The sequence below is a fragment of the Cygnus atratus genome, chromosome 7 (assembly GCF_013377495.2).
Source record: "Cygnus atratus isolate AKBS03 ecotype Queensland, Australia chromosome 7, CAtr_DNAZoo_HiC_assembly, whole genome shotgun sequence".
Taxonomy (NCBI): domain Eukaryota; kingdom Metazoa; phylum Chordata; class Aves; order Anseriformes; family Anatidae; genus Cygnus; species Cygnus atratus.
The window spans coordinates 8,675,508-8,694,173 of record NC_066368.1 but is presented as its reverse complement, the minus strand read 5'-3'; the positions used below and the strand labels follow the sequence as shown (position 1 = coordinate 8,694,173).

Genomic DNA, 18,666 nt, shown 5'->3' with positions numbered 1-18,666 from the left:
GCATTACAGACACAAAGCCACGTAAGCGGTATCTGCCTAATTTAACCAGACAGCCAAGGGGCCGGGGAATATTCGTAAGTCTTTCCGGTTTTCCAGTTCCTTAACTGACCCCACCTATTTGCCTGCTTCTCTGATATGAATTGTAAGGTTTTCCCTTGGCTTCTCCTGTGACTTTTAAAAATTTAACTGTATATTAACATTACTGACTGCTTTGTTTGGCTTTTACACTGCAGTAACACTGTACAGCTATCAAAACAAAAAGACAATTACTAAGTCCACAATTTTAACAGCTCTTAGGCTTTTGAGCTTATAAAATGGATAAAATTATTGCAGTTACAGTCAAAAAATACTGGGAGAATATTAAACGAGATTTATTTATATATTTACTTTGTCATAAGTTTCCTACAGGTCTACGCTGTAAAGAGGCCGGGAAAGTTTACATCTGTTCCATTTATGACTTTGATTACCAGAAGCCAAAAATATAGAAGAGAACATAAGTGATACCAGGGATTTTTAATAATAAATAAATCAACAAACATAATACAGCCCCCTAATAAATCTCTCACCTGTCAGCTAAGCAGGCAGCTACTGTACAATCTGCCTTTCACCAAACCCCTTTTATAATTGGTAAAGGAAATTCTATTCAGAATTCTATTCTATTCTATGCAGCTGCGAAAATCAAGAAAAATCTCATTCTCATTTGAATACAAAACAAAACAATAGTATGAAAAAAAACACAACAGAAAAAAAAAACACAACAGAATCTCAATACCTTAAAAATAGGAACAGATAAGACATTACTGATTATCTAATGTAATACAGTTTAGATAACAACTGTTCGGGACATCCAGTTTGATACTGCAGCTACTTGTAGCAAGGTGTCCTCCACGGTACCAGCTCTCATGAAGCTTCTGCTCTGCTGCGAAGTTAGAAATAAAGCGCAATGAAAATAGATACAAACAGAAGATGCAATGTTTATACTTTTTTCAGTCAAATTAATCCCAGAGAGCATTACAAACTTACCTAATTATTTGAACAATGACCCAAATATTTTGCTAGCAGTGTCTGAATAGTCTGTAATTCTAGACCCCTAAGATTCATAAAAATTACTTCCAAAATCAAAGGTAAGTGTACATTTCCAGGACTGTTCATTTCAGCTGTAGCAACATCAATTGTCTGACACAGGATGCAAGCTATTTCATGTGCACAGATGGGCAACTAAAAGGAAAAAAAAAAACTAAGCTTCACACAATAAAATTCCATCAACATTTATCCTCTAGAAGAACATATATCCCACTGAAATACACTTTGTGTTTTCTTTTTCTAAGCTCACAGTTGGTTTGCACTTGATGGCCTGCAGAAGTTTACAGTCCCTACGTCCCTACATGGAAACTCTGAAATGCTACTGAACTGATTGAAGGCATTGAGATGCTGATTTTCACTGAAGTACCTGCTGTTCAGGCAGCACACAACACAAAGACCAATAGAATTTATTTTCTGAAGTGTATTTTTCTTCTATAAAAAGACACAGAATAATTTAGAGAAAAACTTCTAGGGATAAGGAATGTTTTAGAGAAAGGATGAAAAACATGAATGGTTCCATTAGTTTTCAATTATTTTTTTAATTAAAAAAAAAAAAAAAAGGGTCTTGTCTTCTGTGCTTTCCAGATTAATTCTGGAATCAGAAGCAGTACTAATGCAGGAAAATACCTATACTTCCAGTCTTCCCACAACATCTGTTTCAGTGTACTAGCAAGTATCCAAAGAGGGCTTGCCAACCTAGGACATCCAAGTTGAAGGTCTGACATGGCTTGGAGCCCACCTTCCCTTATGCACTGAAAAACAGAGACACAGGAGGGGACTGAGGAATTTACCAATTAAAAAGATGCACTTCAGAGCGTCAGCAAGTGCCATGCAGCATCTGAGCCTTCAGCTGATAAGCTCTAAGATCCCGTGCATCCCGTTTCCACGCAGTGCCATCACTCTTACAGCTCCTGCACAAACAAGAACCAGTGGGCAAATGCAGCTGCCTGTAGGGTGCTGTACAGCAGCCCCTGAGCAGCGCACAGCAACAAGATTCAAGCACTCAGATCATGATGCAAAGTACGTCACACTCGTGTCCACACCATGTCTGGGTTCTGCAAACAGAAAGCATCTTTTCCACAGGCAGGTCAGAGCGCGGCCTGCAGCTGGTAACACGATTAATGCTGCTATGGCTTCAGAAGACCCCAGAGGTAAGGTGATTAGCACGCCTGCCATCGGCTGCTTTCACTGCATACAAAAGGCACTTTCTGCCAGGACTTCCACAAAACACAGTCTGCTCCAGTGACTGTAGGGGGTTGACAATGGAGAGGATTATGGAAAGTTTACCAGTGAACTGGGCTCACATTCAGAACACACGCGTGTGAAGCACACGGCGCATTTTAAAAGGTGTCATAAGGCAACATTTGTGCAAGGGTGACACTTGCAAAACATATACAGTAATTTGGTCTTGGCGGAAACGATAAATTATTTCAAAAGCAGTAAACAATATCTAAATACATGATCTACAGTTTTTGTGGATTTTAAAGCTAGTTCTGACAGTGAAAAGCAAAACCTCAAACTTAAAAAAGAAAATCAAAGGATGTACAGACTTTTTCAAAAAAAAAATTACTGTGCTGACATTAACACTCTAGTGACAATTCTCTGGATTTTTGAAAGGACACAGAAAATGTTTCTGCAAATTAACACACTCCTGTGACTGCATTTCTTGTGATGCAGGCAGTTTTCAGCTAAATGCAAAGACTATTGAAGAGTACAAGCTGGGCTGGCACTCTACAGAAAAGCACTGGCCTGAACGATGGCAGCTCAGGGGATTTATTTCAGAAAAGCAGCTCAGGCTTGGACAGTCCCAGAAGCACAGGTGCTATACCCAGGCTGGTCACCACCTGGGCAACTAAAAATCGATCGCTATCGCATGTTCTTGACTGAAAGAAAATAAATGCATAACCAAATACAGCTATTGCTCTTTCCCTTACTTTCTTCAGTCCTACAATGCTCTTAGGACGGTGGGTAAGTATAACTCCTCATCTTAAATCCAGGACTTCAGAACCAGTATTTCCTAATTTCAGTACAACTAGGCATAGGCGTTTTGATAGATTAGTTTCAGTGGCTCAATTTCTTTCTTCATTTCATTAATTTCGTGATTTCAATAAAAGCCTGTTGCCATAAGTTTCAAAGCCTAGCCAAAAACTCATTTTCCCCTTATAGGTTTCCACTCATTTGTGTTTCACTGAGTGCCCTGATATTTTTGCTGAAAGAAAATACATGGTCCTTATCTACCTTTCCTATACCATTTATAATTTCAGCTACTGATATAAAACAGAAAAGGTACGAAGAAAGGAACCTAAGAAAATAATCCAATTGCCCACTTCCGTCCTTATAAGCAGCCTAAGAAGAGCAAGGGCTTGAAAGATTTTAATCTGAACGTGGAGTATTTAAGTCAAGATGAATCTTTGAGGGGAAAAAATATACATTTAGTCTTTGTTTTTTCAGCTTCTGCTGTACCTCCTAGCCAATAGTAAACTATTTCTAGTAACAGCTGCTAAGAATTTTGAAGAGTATTTTTAGGATGTAACCAAGCTCAGGGTATTTTTATCTATGATTATACATTGTCTAAGTCAGATGAGCATCAGCTAGAAGGTTTAGCCAGACTGTTCGTGTTATCATACCCTCATATAACTTGAAACTGCTGCAAAACAAATCTTTATGAAGAGCCATTTAAAAAAGGGTGTAACAGAGCAAAATGAGCAGTCCCATCAACTTCTGGGCAGGGAATATCTTCAGGGGAGTTTCATCTCGTTACATTCTGCAATAATAGCAGTAACTCTCCACTAACTGGAGCTAGGCAGTCCAAAGGGCTCCTAAGTTCCACACACTACAACACTGTGATTTCAGATGTGCAGGGAAAATTCATTTCTTTCAGAAGGTTACTTCGTTTTTTTGCCAGTGTGGCACAAAATGAGAATCTGGTTGGTCTGATGAAAAACGTAGAATTCTGCAGTCCTGGGGAGGGGACTTGGGGTCGTTTTCCACTTGCTTGTTTCTTCGCTCACCATTTCCAAATATTAAGCAGCTGAGAAGACAGAAAAACATTGCCTCAACCTTTTGATTGTATTGCCAGTTTCTGTGAAAGATTAAAGACAATTTTCCAATTATTTTCTCTCATCTTTAGGATTCTGAGAGAGCCTCTCATGGAAATGAAGAGGTAGGAGGTAACTATCTCTGTCGGAAAGACAAGCCGGCTTTGCACTGAGTAGGAAGGGTATCTTTTCCACCTCCACATTAATTACTTTTCACTTTGCGCAGTATTATGTAACAGATTGCTGTGAAACCGTCTTGCAGTTTAAGTTCCCCTACCCAAAACAGAGGGGGACCTGCTCCCTTACTGCCACTGCGGTTGCGCACTGGCAGGAAAACAGAACAAAATGGTTGGAGATTTCCAGCCTGCACTGCTGAGAGGAATGAAAGAACAAGTTCCTGTTCAATGGCAGCAAGACAGGGGGAAGAGAGACTGTCCAGAGGGTTTGGACTAAATGAGGGATCCAACAGGATATTGCTTACTTCTCTCCCATAACGCAGAGATGAGGGTGCAGAAGCAGAAAGGATGCCAGCAGGCCACCAGCTTACCCTAACAACAGAAAAAGCACCATAAATGATTTTAACAGTCCCTCTCACACTATTCTCTGCCACAGGCAGTAGAGGCAGGATGCACATAGAGCCAGACAAAATCTTAACTGTTCTACATCATCAAAATTCTGAGAATTTTTCTCTTCTGCTTGGCGACCAGCAGCTTTTATTACTCCAAAGAATAGTAACAGGAAAAAGGAAATAACAAGGAAAGAATAACACCACTACAGCAACAGAGATGCAGGTACCTTGACTCCTGCCCCACCTGTTTGTTTCAGCATGACATTATCTGGTATCTCAATCCATTTCTGCATATGAAAGCCCAACTCAAGGGGTGAAGGAGAGGGATGTTCAGTCAGTGGAAGGGAACGGAGGTATAAGCCACCTGCACAGCCTAGCTGCTGCTCTGGGACCCCACACACAGGGTATGAGTGGCTGACAAACCACAGGCCATGGTGACTCAGGGTGGAAAAAGGCTGCAAAGCTGCCCTGCTAATAAACAGCCAGGCTTCGCAAGGGCAGAAGAAAGGCAGCTGTTTGACTTTCGCTTCCTATACCCAAGACTCAGTAAGTTTATAGTATAACAGAATGTGCCAAAGCTAACATAATTCACCATACTAAAAAATACACAGATTTTCACCTCCTACTAGCGTAACATACGTACTACACTTACCAAGATCTACATCCTCCCAATGATGGGGAAACACGGAAACACTGCAGTTCAGTATGATGGATACCTTTAATAAAAAGCACTTATGAGACAGAGAAAACAGAGGTTCCTCACACACACTTCTGTATGGCTGCCTTGAGGGTGGTTGGTGTGGACAGAAAAGTATGTTGTTGTTTCATTTCAGGTTCACTGCAATTTCCTTACTCTCTCCCCTGGAAGCATGTGCAATTTCACCACTGAGGAAAAGGCTAAGGATACCAGCCTAGCCTGGACAGGCAGACTGGTCGCTCCTGACACTTCAGTGCTCACCGGGAGGAAATAGAGATACTGTAGAAAACGACTGGACACTGACCCTCTTGCCAAGGGAAATGAAAAGTGATTAAAGGAGTTGGGAGATTAAGTGAAGAGAGTGCCTCTGGCAAAAATATCTGGGATGGGGACTCCTCACTCTGTGACCAAACTGAACTTGTAAGGCCTTATGCAAAGACCTGCAGAGCCTTAAGTTTCACATACCTGCTACGCCATGAAATTAAATCAGCCTGTTCCTGAAGAACTGACTCTTCTGTGGGTGAAACCTGTAATTCCAGAGCCATCACCTGGAAGGATGAAGGTGCTCCAGGGAGGCCACACAGTGCAATTACAACTCTGTGATATCTGAAGCCCAAAAAAGAAGACCAAAGCTTACCTGCTCCAGGGCTAGGCCACTGTTTAGAGTGATACTGATGCGACTACAGAAGACTTCAGAAGCCAAATTTCAGGAAGCAAGTTCCTTTGGACACAAGAATGTGTAACAGTGGCTAAAAGTCATTTCACCTTTCTCTCATTGAAACCCATTTTATAGCTAGGAAAGCAAAGCTTTCTCTCTCAGGATTTCTGGGATGGCTAATGGCAATCAAATCAGTACCTACAAACAAACCACCAGCAAAGGTGTTCGTTGGCCCCAAGGGGTAAGCTGATTACACACAACAGCATGAAAGCAAGGTGATTAAATTCAGCGGAACTACGGCTATAGGACTACAACTATTTAGCTTCATAAGTCCAAATCCAGTAAAAAGGTTCATAATCTGTTAAATCAGAGGGAATATTGTGAGAATATGCATGAACAAATATCATAGCTGTGATTAAGAAACAAAAAGGTGATCCCAATGATTCTAAATCTTGCTTTCTGATCTAAATGCACAATCTTTTTGATGAAAGTTCATCAAAACCATGCTGTGTTCCAACCCCTTTTTACAGGATGACTTTTAGGTGAGGACACACAGTTCGGCGACAGCATTTAACCCACTGCTACAGAGGGAATGCTGAGTGCAGCCGGAGAAGGGGGGGAAAATGGCAGGTGATTATGGAGCAGAGTACAGGGGCAGAACAACAAGCTGTGCGATACAGGGCACCCTGACCCGGCCCCGGGGCGGCCCCACAGCGGCGGCCCCACAGCGGCGGCCCCACAGCGTCCCGCCTCCCGCCGCCAGGGGGCCCCGCCGCGCCGCCTCAGCCGTCGTCAGGTGCCGCCGGTTTCCCCGGACTCCTCCGGGCCCTCAGCCCGGGTTTTCTCCCATCCGAGCCAACACCCCGTTGCGGGCCCTGCGGGCCGCAGCGAGAGATTTTACATGGATTCTCTATGTACCAGACTGTAATGAACAAAGTTAAAAAGGTGTCGGATGGATATCGACGTCTGTTTCACCGTTCTCCCCAAACAGCAAAGTGTCGGCAGGTACCTCTGGTTAAAAGCACTCCCTGAAAAACGACACGTCTCCCTTCATCTAGAGGAAAGAATCCATGACTCTGCCATGCAAAGTGAATTTTATTAACTTGATTCAGGGTCTGTCACTCACTTATCAACATCTTACATGCACCTATATATACATGTCATGGTTAATCCATTTGATGAACTGTGCTTATTTGTGCTTCTTTGACGGACTCTGCAATTTGCATGCCAATTTAGCTCCTTTACAGCAACTTATCAGAGTCAAAATCATTTAAAATAGCTCTAAATAGCTTTCTTTATTAATAAATAAATAAATTCAGGATACAAACTGTTTCTCTGTTTCTGCTGTCCATTTAGATTAGAAAGTCCTCAGGCACTGGTCTTTCACGAAGAAAAAACGCAACTCAGCACAATGCCCATCGCCTACCCCAGCCTTGCTGGGCTTCCCAATGTTAATCTAATTCCAGTAATACAAAGCATTTTTAGAGCAGGATTCACCTAACCTACCCATAGTTGCCCAAAAGATAAGCATCTCCTCCATGCCAAATCATGAAAGTCATCTCTACAGTCAGCATAAAAAAGTACATATAATGGGTAATTTATCACCTTGTCTCACATGTTTTGAGACAAATGCTACTTTTTATTCTTTAGCAACTGTTCTGACCAGACAGGGTAAATGCTACTTTGTTTATTAGTGTCAGTTTCCTCAAGGAAAAAGAGCAGGCCCCAGATGAAATGCTTCCCTTAGAAAGGTAAACCCAGCACAACCAGTATTCAAGAAAATCTCTACAGTTTTAAAAACAAGGAAAAAAAAATACTTATAACAGACTTACATCATGTTCCCCCAAAAGTTTGTTCTTCCTCAAAAATAAAACCTTGTGACAAAGTGGTATTGTTCCTCAGCACTTTCTTTTTTTTTTTGTACTGAATTCTTAAATGCACAAAGCAAACTTTTCATAAGTATATTTCTGATACAAAAAAAAAAATCTTTAAACGAAAAACATTAATTTCTAATTTCATGACTAGAGATATTTGTCCATTCAACAGCTGACATTTTCAGACTTCATTTTTAATGCAGGGGAACACACCACACCGTAAAACAGCCTGCAGTAAAACGGGAAAACAAACACTTTAAGACAGAAGGCTCAGGAGTAAAAGGAAAAGATCATACGGTCAATGTTTACTAGAGCAGGGAAAGAAAGAAACAAAAAGAGAAAGAAACAAAAAGAGAAAGAAACAAAAAGAGAAAGAAACAAAAAGAGAAAGAAGGTAAGAAGGAAAAGAGGAAAAAGGACAAAAAATGTAAAGGAAAGGAAAAAGAAGAGAGGAGAGAGGAGAAAGGAGAGAAGGAAAGGAAAGCAAAAGGAAGAAATGAACAGGAAAATAAAAACAACTGCAGGAATAAAGACAAAACCAGCAGCAACACTTTTAGCCATGACCAATGTCTCCAAACAGGCTTTGGCAAAGGACCAGCACAGAGCATCCCAGCCGCAGGCCCCTGAGGTGCCCTGAGCACCCCCAAAGAAAGCAAATCTGTGCAGCAACTGCACACTGTGCATCTTCAGCCTCTTCATCTGCTGGGGAAGTGCTCTCACGTATCACAGACAAACTCCCTATGACCCTATAAACTGCAGCCAAGAGCAGGCAGGTTTACTTCAGTCAGAGAACAATTTCACTGCGTGTGACCTAAATTAGATGCAAACAACAACAAAACTAGATGGCACTGAGGAAACCACAGCCTTCATAGATCTGGTCTGATTAGCGTCAAGGGAGAGACAATGGTTTGGAAATCAGTATTTATTTTTAATATCTTGACCTTGATTATGTTCATCTTAAAACACTGAAATTACACTTACTGTTTCCAAGGAAAGGCACGTCTAAAACAATACAGCTGCAAAAAAAGATTATTCCCGTGTTAGCTCTGGATTTTAAAGGGCTTCTAAAATACAACACCAGCTGTCCACGGAATCTTTTTGGAAGCCTGAAGTTAATACAAACCTCCTACAAATCTTGCTGGTGTTTGTAACAGCAGATACAGGGCTCTGCTAGCAGGTACCTCAGCACCCTGTGATCATTTTTAGTTCTAATTTGCTGCCACAAAGGCAGGTCACCTGTAGCATGATAAAGTACACCTTGGGGAATATGCCAAGCGAAAGGCACAGCAAGGAGGTTTTTCCTGGTAATATCAGGAGTCAGTCCCAGTCTCCTAAGGACAGACAAGGTAGATCACTGTTTTAGCCACAAGCCTGTCCTGAAAATCACTGGACACAAACCAAATTCTGCAATGCCCTACTCATGACCACAGCCCTCCCTTCCCCATAAAAATACCACAGAAATCAGTTAATTAATAAGCTAGGAAGAACATAATTACAGATTGTAGGATATCTTTACCAGTATGAACACATCACCACGTTTATCACTGTTTTCTGTCATCACATACAAAGAACATGTTTTCATTGCAGTTAGTTTAATTGACTAGCTCTAAAATAATGACTTCTCACCTCTGCTGACATTTCTGTAAGTTATTTTTGCCTTTGAAAAAGCCAACCTGAGGATCTGCGAGGTACATTACAGAAAGCAGCTTGAGGCTTTTGTCTGCCTTAACAACAAAATAATGGTTTTAGAAAAGCATTACCTCTGCTCCTGAGCAGGTTCGGAATCAAATTTCAGAATGAAAGAGAGTGACCCAGTTCAGCAATGTAAGTACATTTCATCTCACTAGCTTCAAAGTTTAACTGAAATAACATTCAGATGCTACAGCTTGCACTTCGGACAATAAATCACATTAAATATTCCTTACAATTAACAGGATCAGATAAAGAGAAGGTCAAATCATTGTGGGGTGAACTGGCAGAGGTCACTTAAAAGGCCATGTTCTTACAGCTTAAGTTTTGCTTTGGAATCCTATAAGCTATATACTTCAGGTGTTTGCATTGTTTCAAGCAGCACTGAAAAAAAACCTGAAAACCCTACAGTGAAATCAACATCACCAGAGCAAACTATTCCGAAAGCCATCTCAGAAATGCTTACTCTACATCTGTCTAAGAAAACCACTCTGGGTATCTTTAATTTAGTCTTAATATGATCTCTCTCCTTCACCTGTGAAACTATAAAAAGTTATCATTCAATTCTGCCATAAAGCTTTTTTTTTTTCTTTTTTTTCTTTTTAAGAGCTGTACTGAGTAGCCACAAATTAACTGCTTTTGTAGACTTCTAAGTGTGAAAAAAGCACCACCGTGCCTTCAAAAACATGAACGCATGAAAACTGCACAGCAGTATCAGGACCCCACAGCCCTCACACTGTACAAGTTGAAAACGGACTTTTTGTCCTCAAAACCTTTGCATCTCTCTACAGCTGTTTATAATGGGAGTAAAGAAACATCTTCCCTCCAATCCAGCCCAGATGGTTAATTAACTGATACACCAGCAATGCTGCAGTTGCCAAGTTATCATCCTCAGGACCATAATTAACAGAGAGGAACTTCCAGTGGGAATCAGGCTTGAATGACATTGGCGGTAACAATTAAAGCTCCCGACGCTCTCACAGCACGGCAGAGCAGCCTTGTTAGCCCTCCGAACACTCCTCGTTCTCTCAGTTCTGCCAAGTGCCTCTTGGAGGCAGCTAAGGCTCCGTATAGTTTTACTGGACTCGGGGATCGTCCAGAAACCTCTGGCTTCAGGTTTTGCTTCTAAAATAACAGTGCTTACATCTACTTCCCCTTTTTCCACGTTTCTGGTTCTTTCATGTAAGCAATGGAAGCGCAAGAGGGAAGTCCACAACCAAAACAGTGCGTGGGGGGAGAGATTTCTCCCTTCAGCCGTCCTTTTGGATTTGTTATACATTCTGTAGTTCAAGGAGGCCAGAGATCCCAGTGCTGGCTAAATATACTTAACTATACCCTAGTATCATTTCGGTTTTCTTCTCCCAACATCCACACTCCCAAACTCTTTACAGCTCTTAACCATGTGTCGTGCACGTGGATTTTTGTGCCTCGTGGCAGAAAACCCAAACACCAGACTGGAGCAATATGTTATCAGAGTGGATTTTTTAATGTTTTTGTTTCACCTAGTGGAGACATTGCCATTCTCACCTTGATTAATGCATCAACCCTTTGCACAAGGTTTCCTGATTCCTCCCAAGCCATCAGCCTACCCACAGGCAGCAGTTCCTAATGAGGCAACACGGCTCTCTCTAAAACAAATGCAAAGAGAGGAGGACATCCTTGATCTTTTATTGCTTAAGTGCTTCTGGTGCAATGATCTACTTGCAGCTGACATTTGAAACTTGAAGCTAAAAAGAATTCCGCAGATGGGATTTGAAGGTCATCCAAACACAGCTTTAAACCCGCTCTACTTTGTTCCCTAACGTAGCCTCAGTACAAGCCTCTGGTTGTAAGCTATCCCGTACTTTTCTTCCTCCAAGTTGATCGTCTGGTCTGTCAATTTATGACTGGGTGGGAAAAAGCAAAAAATACATTTACACAGATGTTCCTAATGGTGCTTTCTTTTAAAGCAGTAAAGCTGGAAAAGTTGATTTTATCTTTTAGCTTACTCTGTTCAAAGAAATAAAACTTCTCTCTTTTTCCCTACGATCTCACGACACTTAACTAGAAATAAATTTCCACCGTGAAATGCCGTGGTAAATGTCTGTTTCACCTTTTCAGGACAGTGTGCTTGTTAGAGATACTGTGACACTCTGCTGACTACCCCGTAGATTTAAAAGAACTCGTATTTGTAATTCAAAACTGTTAATTTTTGTGCCACATTTGAGCAAAAAGGCTAACTACGGGTTTGCATAAAGGCTGACTACTACCCCATGCGAAGGATTAGCCCACATCTGCATGACACTTAAATCCTACTTAAGCCTATTCCAAATATCATCAACGTTCTTCTGGCACAAATGAGACAGCACCGCCGTGGATTAGGTAACGGGAGACACGCTCAGCATGCTGGACTAGATGACAGGGAAGGAACAACATAGCATTACTAGGTTATGCTATCATATGTGCTCTCTAGCCCCCTTGGATATAACAGCTTCATCTTATATATCCTCTCCTATATCACGACCTGCACCTGGCAGCACAGATCATGCTAACTGCTGACACCCAGTGCATGAAATCACAGCGGGAGAGAAGCCGCAGCACTGAGTTGGTCTGCACTCAGCAGTGGAGCATCACAGAGCTGGGGCCAGCCCTGAGTAACATCAGTGGTAACACTCACAGGCGCAGAACCTCCTAATTGCAGTGTTCCTAGTCTTGTTAAACACACTAACGACAACAGCTTGCCATAAAGCCCCAGCTGTGTTAAACCGCAGCCTTGGTCGGGAAGTCACATCTCCAGGCTCACTTGGGAAAAGAACAGAACCCGGTGATGAACGCTTCTGAAACAACCCCCCAAAATCTAGGGACACAGGCCACTTTGCCCCAAACTCCAGTCTGAGTGAGGACCACGAACAAATGCTGCCGGACAAGGCCTCGTGCCCCTCATTTGTCCCGTGTCCCCAGCAGGCAGCTCTGCCCACCACTGCCAACATTTGTACTCAAAGAAAAAAAACTAACTCACAGGTGGCAACCAATAGCCATAACGGTGAGAAGCCAAGCTCAAACTGTGTTCCGTGACTGCTGTCTCTAATTATTTTCATTCCACTATTCACTGATTTTAAGGCATCTGTAATCACCCAGACTGACTTCCAGACGTAAAATTTAAGAAGGTGCATGCAACTCTCAGGAAACGCCTGCTACTGGATACTTTACAATGCACTTCTCTCACACTAGCACAAGTGTAAGCGTGTTTTCTCACTGTGTGATTTTTTATGTGGGCTAAGCGACGCTTCTTCTTCCATAATTTGCACGTCTTGCCAGTACTCCGCTACCAAATCTGAAAATGCTGTAAATAGAGGTGAGGTGATTTTGCAGATCCCAAAGCTTCTCAGGGAAGTTGTGCTGCAGCTCCTCACCCCACGGCATGGCAGCTGGCTCAGCCTCAGCTCATCTGCACAGCAACTGGAGCACTTGTGCCACGTCCAGAACTGCTCTTCTGGACATCAGGAAAGGCTGAAAACCGCCGTGGGCAATCGCTTTAAGTATTAAAGAGCTTGGTCACCAAACGAGGGAGCATCGATCTAACAAAGTCTCCCTACTACACTGTGCATTAAAATCATTAATCCTCAAAGCTTTGTAAAATGGACAAACACAGCTGTTTGTGAGCAGCTGTCTTCAGCAGGGAAACCAAAGTCCAAGGGGAAAGGAAGTCAGTAGGTGTTACACAGAGTGCCTGTTGACAAAATAAAGGAAGCACCTGAAGCTCCATACTAAACTTGGAGAAATTATAGCAGAATAAGGCCATTATTCTTCTAAATGAGAGCAGACATAGCCACCCTTACCTACCCTAAATATCTGTGTTAAAGAAGCCATGACAATCTCTGGTCCTAACAAAGCACTCACAAGGCCAACTGGTAAGTAGGGGGCAAGTGTCATGAAATAAATAAATATTGTGCCCCACATGGAGATGTGCTGGAAACACAGAATTGGTATCGAGGGATTCAGGTTCATAACTTCAAGCGTCTTCAAAGTCAGCAAACTGGAGACGTAAGCCCTCACTTGCTCGTGGAGGTACAAAAAACAGTTATGGGCTGTTAGCATGACCCAGAAGGAAGCTGGACATCACAATTATGGAAAGAGGAAATGCTCACCAATGTTGCTTGTGGAATTGCTGTCAACGCCCTTTGCCCAGAAGGCTGTTGACAGTATCATTTTCAAGGAAGTAGAAATACTGTTGTATAAGGGAGCTTGTCCACTGAACACAATACCATCCCGTGTACCCAGCACACAAAGTCAGTATAAAACCAGCAGTAAATCACCCAAGCACTTCGTAAGGGTGTATTCACTCTCTCCTGCATTCAGAGCCATCCCTTCGAAAAGCTTGGGCAGAGAGCTACTGCAACACAAGGCTCGGGAGATATCTAGGGAATGAGATACACCCTATATGCAGTACAAACGTGTATATATATATATATATATATATATATATAAAATAGACTCTGTAAGCACTAGCTCTGGGCCATTAGCAGGTCCCAGGTGCCCTGCAGAGCACTACCCAGAAAGAACTGCTTATTAGTTGTTTTAACTCAGAAACAAAGTAGTGGAAATGATCTTCCTGTTTTCCATTTACTTGTCCACCAGTTTATCCCAAGCATCTTTACACCAAGTTCCGTCAGAGCTGAGAAAACAAGATGAAATTTCTCAGTGATCCGCTCGACAAATGACCCCTGAAAAGCCCAGTCCAACCCTGCTGGAACTTTGCTCATTCCACTGTGCTTATAATGGTCCCTAGATCCTGCATCGCTCCACTTAACACAGCTAACATGTGTGACTAGAGCTCAGCTCAGCTCCAGATGGCCAAATGTCAAATAAATTAAAAAACAGCCACTGCCAAATCTCCGCTTAAAAAAAAAATAAAGAAGAAATCAAAGAGGGAATGTGAATTCAGCATCAGAAAACATAATGCAACATACTGACTTTGCTTTTGCAGGTCACTTTTACAAGATATCTACCTCATATAAGGTAATGAAAAGATGCAAAGGTAATGAAAACATGCAATATATCTCTGCCCCTAGCTACTGCACAGCCTCGCAGCTCTCTTCATCCTGCTGACAGGGTTTATGTCCTCCAAGACAGAAAGCCACCATGCTCTGGATTAGGAGTAAATCCTCGACACCACTATTGGCACACAAGCTATTCCAAAGAGGTATTAAAAATAAATAACAACATCCAGATACTGCAGATTCTTTAGAGAAGATTGAAGCATAACTAGAAAGCAAACTATGGGCTAGGCAAAAAAAAAAAAAAGCGTACTTGCCTATGGTTCAGCTAAGCCAAAAATCACAATTGGCAGTAGCTGATCAAACCCACAGAAACTGAATAAAAACATGACCATAAATGCACGTGCCATTTGTAGAGTTGATGTTTCCAGCAATTTACCAACATGGCTGCTGGGATGGCAAAAGAAAAGCTACTCAGTTCTGAGCAGGGTTTAGACCAGAAGAAGAGAGGAAGAGAAGAAGGAAGGGACAGAAATATCTTGATTAACATACAGAACTGGGGCTCCTTAAGAGTAGGATCACTACACAACTTCTCTTCCCTGCACTAACCTACATCTGACATCAGTCACAATGCTTCAGGAACAGCTAAAAGTAATTTTCACACCTTTCTTCTAGAATAACATCTTATCTAGCATGTCCTAGATCAGATAAAGCGAATTGTGGATGAAATACAGATTTTTACCTAGATTCTTGTAGCTACTAGGATGGATGGTTCTCCAAAGATCACAATGCCTACTTTTGCACCTTCTGATCAGGGGAATACTTACTAAAAATCAACTGTATACAATTAACATTCATTTTTACACTCCAAAGTGTAACTCTATCCTCATTATCAATTAAACTTCTATAAAACAACGTATTGTTGAGGCTCTCTGTGCTGTTCTCGTACACTAATGAACATGCAAAAAAACCCTTTCAAGAAAGTTTCCAAAATACAAGTTCAGACCAAATACAGCTGGATAAACCCTTTCATCCCATATCATAGAACCCTAGAAGTTCTAAAATACTAATGGTGAAAGGGACTCAAAAAACCTATGTGCCCCCTCCTCACTTACAGCAGGATGAACTGTCCCTAAAGCATTCCCCTGCTTAATGTCTTCCACTGTGTCAAATGTTACTGAAAAAAATCTGACCAATTCATTTCTTTGACTAGCACAAATCTGGAATTACTCTGCCAGCCTCCACAGTAATTCCAGATTTGCAGAACACAATAGAGTATATAGCTCGTCTTCAAAGAGCTCTGAAGAAAGACTTTTTGTCAATATATTCAAAGTGCAGTGCATAAAATAAGCACTGCAGTTTCTAAACAGTCATTCAGGCAAGAAATAGATCAGAAATAAAAGGCATGTTAATTATTTTTGAAGCGCTTAGGAAAGGAAAGATCAAATTGCTGTATCTGTTTCACCTTCTGATACTGCAGAATACTGTGCTCAAGTGTTACCAACAGTATTGTCTGACATTTTCAACACATATGAAACAGGAAAATAACTGAAATGTCCTCGTACTTCATCATGGGAGGACAAACGTTGAGAATCAAGAGTAACATGCTTATGGAAACCATAAATATTATTAGCAACTAATGCTGGAGAGAGTAAAAGCTGAATTCAAGTTTTCCAATTGGGTTATCTTGCATTGCAGAAATCAAGCAGGGAGGCAGAAAATGAAACTCAATAGATTCTAGAAGCCAAGAGCTATTTCAGTCCACGATGCATGTTGTTTCTGGAATACAGGCTGTGGAAAACATCAATGAACGCTTTACTAAGAACTACACACTTGATAGAAATTCTGAGCAGACACGCTAGCACACACTTTGAATGGACCAACCATCTCCCATCCTTGTGTCAAGGCATCACTTTCTGTCCTAGAACTTGGAATAATCTCAGACACCAGCTCTCATGTGGCCGATTGGCCATGCTATTGATGTAACATTTATTACTGGAAATCAAAAAAGTACAATACACTAAGTAAACTGAGCTGTCCTGCTGGAAGGAAGGAAAATATATTTTGACAAAAACTATTAAGCTGGGAACTGTTAATAGCATTACTCGCGTTTAGGCAAAAGCAGCAATTCCTGTGGACTTCAGTTTCTCTTCCAATCGTACCTTCTGTCATCCCCATTTCATTTTACAAATAGACAACTGCTTGTTGTGTTTATAAGAACAGCTTTGCCCAGTTCTAGCTGCATCTATGGGCTCTTTAGACACGCCACAAGTCACAAAGACGTCCTGGGTGACCTACCAGTCAATGGGAGATTTAACAGGGAGTTAAGACAGGACCTCTGCTGGCATCAAGCTTTCCAGTTACTTTACACGTGACAACAGATGGTGTTTCCTAATTGCCCTAGGAAATCGCTTAATAAATCTGTTTGAAACTTCAGCTTGCAGTGCAAAGAAAACATGGGTAGCAAGGAATTAACTATTTATTCAAGGAAACCAGCAGATTCTACTTTTAAGCAGCACCATGGATGGTGTACCTCAGCAGGAGGGATACGCACTGGCGCTGGGGCTGTTCAGCCTCGCAGAAGATCAGCTCTTTGCTATGCAAACACAAACACGGCACCAAACTTGGGTTTTGATGTTTCCCCTCAGAAGCCACCTGCTTGCACACAGCCCCCCTCCAGGCCCTACTCCTGTGCGGGACGGCAGGAGAGGCCTCGCTTCCGCGGATTGGCTGCTTAAAAACAGGAGTCGGCAGAGCGAAGTACTCAGAGGTTTCAGGCAGCTGTGAATTTTTCCTCAGACAATTATAAACCAGTACTCCTTCCGCTCCCTCCTGAAAAATCACAGAAATATTGTCAGCAATTCTGAGGAGAGTCACTGCAGAAGGCGCTCACCTAGGCTGGCTGCTATGCTGCCTGGGGTGTCCAAAAACCAAAGCAAGAAAAATAAGCTTCCTGGCATCAGGGCACTTACGACTCCTTCCACCAGAGAGCTATCAGTAACTCTCCAAATGTTCTCTGCTCCCACCTCGTTCTTATACTCAAGGCCAGTTCTGGGCTGTGCCAGCTGGGCCTCTCCCAGCTCGAAGAAGCATTTCCACACACACTCTCCCGCCTTGCTCCACTTTACATATTTCTCTTGCTCACCATTCCCAGGTGCCTTCCACTCCCCTTCCGCCCTGTGCAGCTCTCACTCACCGTCTCCTTTACCCACTGCTCTCAGGACTTCTCAGCCTGTGGAAGAAAAGCGCAGGCAGCTCATTTAACAGGGCAGAGCAAGGCTCAGGCTGGACCTCGCCTTCCGGAGAAAACTGAGTCATAGCCCTCATTAGCGGACGCTGCTGGACCTCTGCTTTTGGTGGGAGGGTTCAGGTATGGAAACTAAACATGCTGTAAAACCATGCCACAAAACTCTGACAGCCATTCAGCAATAGGAATCGCACGGATGGGGGCACGAATGGATCCCCTCCCCTCTTCCAAGTGGCTGCAGTGAGCACAGGAGGTTACAGCTTCCTCAGTGGGTGTCGCTGCACAGGCCCAAAACACACTGGCGCACACACGAGCACGCTGGCACACACCAGCCCACCCAAGGGTGCTTTGCTGGGGCTCCCACTCCCCGCAGTGCCCCCCAGCACTTGCTAGTTTCAGCTGCCCGCCTGCAGATCCCGCCTGCACCAGCCAGCCAGCCATTCCCTTTGGCATCACAGCCAACGACCTGCACTAAAAATACCTCCTGAGCAACATAAATAGCAAGATGGTAGAATTCTGAATCCCCCCTGGAGGCACATAGTCTCTTTGCTTTTGATAAATACAGAGTGGCAATTATGTACACAGAATAAAGTGCATCTTACTGCACCGGTCTGCTTGGCCTGTTTGCCTTGCAGAAAGGAAAAATGACAACTTCCACTATCTGCTGAAGCTGGCACCAGAGAACAAGAGAAAGAGGGGGAAAGTGCTATTGTGAAAAGTCTCAAAATCTAGCAAACCTAGTTTTAGAACACATTTAAATTATGAGGATGTAGTGCCCAAAACACAAGACCAGTGTTACTAAAGAAAACTTCAGCTCTGCACCAAGCAGTGAGCCA

At 42.5% G+C, this 18,666-nt stretch overlaps 1 protein-coding gene and 1 long non-coding RNA gene across 5 annotated transcripts in view; both read right to left on the bottom strand.

The window, feature by feature from the left end:
* ABLIM1 (actin binding LIM protein 1) overlaps positions 1–18,666 on the bottom strand; it is a 189,900-nt gene that overhangs the window by 162,274 nt on the left and 8,960 nt on the right. The gene's annotated exons all lie outside the window — the stretch shown is intronic.
* Positions 495–5,369, bottom strand: LOC118248574 (uncharacterized). 2 transcript variants are annotated; one of them, XR_007708548.1, is made up of 4 exons: positions 5,342–5,369; positions 1,875–1,994; positions 1,024–1,218; positions 495–919 (listed from the first exon to the last, which is right to left on the bottom strand). It is a non-coding gene; the product is annotated as an uncharacterized LOC118248574 (long non-coding RNA). The 2 variants fall into 2 exon arrangements; XR_004778794.2 differs by lacking the exon at positions 5,342–5,369 and adding an exon at positions 3,711–4,107.